We start from the raw sequence: 2239 nt of genomic DNA, 5'->3' as shown, positions 1-2239 counted from the left end.
ACACAAACAAAGGCAACACAAGAGAGAGAAAACCCATTTTTGAAAGCAATCAAGATTAAAAGATAACTTTTACATAGAGAAAAGCCTATAAAGATAGAGGAGTGTTCTAGTAAGGCGAGAGACTAAAAGGAGATATTGTAATCTTCTTTTCCACTTTATAAAAGGATTAGCTCTTGTGGAAGTAGGCATCATTGGCCAAACCACGGTATATCTTTGTGTTGTGGTATGCTTTTACTCTTCTTTGCATTATTATTTGTTGTTAATAGTTGTTTAGAGAGTTGGGCATGTTAGGTTAGTTTTAGCAAATATTTAGAATTATCTGGAGATTGTTGTTGGTTCAAGTACATGTTATATGTGTAGTGGGAATCGATTGGTATCGTTATTCCCCAACAAGACTCACTATAGGTCTTGCCTTACTGCGTATAGATTCTTTAAAATATAGTGTAATCCTACTTGAAATCTGGGTGAAATTGTTTTGGTGTTATAATACTTCCTCGATCTCATACTGACGATACCTCATGTAGACATGTAGTATTGCAATTTGAATTATTGTGCATGAGCAAGGAACTACATTTCGATTGATGTGCGTGTTGAAAGACTGACTTGGTACTTGCCCTTCTCCCAGACCAGCTTGTACCATGTTTCCTATGGCTCTAATTCTGAGAGCTTTACACTTCAAATCTTTTTATGTGTAGGTCCAATTGTGAGAAACAGTCGGCAGAATCTTATCTTCTGTGTCAGCACATTGATTTCTGTACTTAGAAATCTTGTCTTGTGTTCAAACGTCATTCTTGGTGTAATGACTGGAATATATATTTTTATGAGGAAATTTCTATATGTTTTAATAAAAGTTTGACATTGGCATATGCTTCCTCTCAACTCTTTAAGTCTGTCTTCTGCATCTTTATTTCAATGCCTTCAAGATCGTAGGAACATTTTTTTTTTTTGCTGAATTGTTGGTGAATGATATAGTCTTTTCTCATGCCTGTGAATGACTGGATTTCATCTGAGCAAACATGGTACTGTTTGACATATGCAGGTTGCTGCATTCATGTTGCAGAGGTAATAGCTAACTTAGTAGTGAAGTCATGAAAGCCAAGTTCACTGACAATGGGGTGGGTCTTTAATGGTGTGGAGAAGAGGAGAATGTTTCTCAGGCTAATTGAATCTCAGCAAGTAATGGATCCATTATAAAGTACGTCTTATTGATCTTTAGGGTGGATTGAGAGAAAGACTTGTGCGTCTATAGCAATATTTTGTTCATTTGGTTGACTGTACCGCTTTGTTGCATTGGTTGTCTAATTTGGTGAATGGTCATAAGTATGTATGCTTATATCCATGTTTGTTTAGATATAGGATATGTTGTGAGAGGATCTGACAGTTGCTCCTATGAGTCTTACATTTTTGCAAAATTCTGAAACCAATTCAATGTGTGCTTCTCCTCCTAAAACCGAACGTAATCTTTATTGCCAATGAACTTTTCCGTCATAAAAGCTATAAGATGTGCTGGAATTTATAACCAATTTATCGCCCTCTTTTTCCAATCCATAAGAAATTTGGTTTGCTCTGACTTCATCCTCTTGATGTAGAAGGATCAATGGAAAATATGACCACCAATATTGTCCAGAGATATTTTATGGCAATGGGTTGGGTTAAGCCCAGTTAAGTAAAGAAAATCATAAAAAATACAGACGAGAGTATTATTACAAATAGGGAGATAGAGAAAGGGGCAAGAAGCCAAGAATGGCGAGGATGCCTGATGAGCTCATAGTGGAGATTCTCACAAGACTCCCTGCAAAATCCCTCGTTCAGGTGCGTGTGCAAACCGTGGTGTAAATTAACTTATGATTCTTCTTTTATAAAGTTACACCTAGCTCGCACCATCAATAGAGACGATGTCAGTCTCTTAGCTACATCCGTCGAACATTTTTATGTGGGGATTGGTTATTCTTCCAGAACACACTTTTACTATGTAGATGGAGATTTATTTGATAAAAAGTTCAAAATCAAATGCCCATTTGATTTCGCCAACACACACATTTGTTCTAATATTCCCAAAGTGATAGGTTCATGTAATGGAATTGTTTGTTTAGTTAATGGGATGCATGTATGTTTGTTGAATCCATATACACGAGAATACAAGATTTTTTCAATACGGGAACAGTAACTTTAATTATGGATTTGGTTATGTTCCCACTAATGAAGACTACAAATTGGTGTGCCTAAGTGAGGATGATGA

The 2239-nt window shown here is 36.2% G+C and overlaps 1 long non-coding RNA gene across 1 annotated transcript; it reads left to right on the top strand.

Moving 5' to 3' along the window:
* Window positions 1-612: 612 nt before the first annotated feature.
* LOC147489265 (uncharacterized) lies at window positions 613-1390 on the top strand. The gene is made up of 2 exons (XR_015201497.1): window positions 613-926; window positions 1040-1390. It is a non-coding gene; the product is annotated as an uncharacterized LOC147489265 (long non-coding RNA).
* Window positions 1391-2239: the final 849 nt, after the last annotated feature.

The sequence above is a fragment of the Coptis chinensis genome, chromosome 7 (assembly GCF_015680905.1).
Source record: "Coptis chinensis isolate HL-2020 chromosome 7, ASM1568090v1, whole genome shotgun sequence".
NCBI lineage: Eukaryota > Viridiplantae > Streptophyta > Magnoliopsida > Ranunculales > Ranunculaceae > Coptis > Coptis chinensis.
Note: the sequence above shows the minus strand (reverse complement) of the source record. Positions and strands in the feature narration are given on the sequence as shown.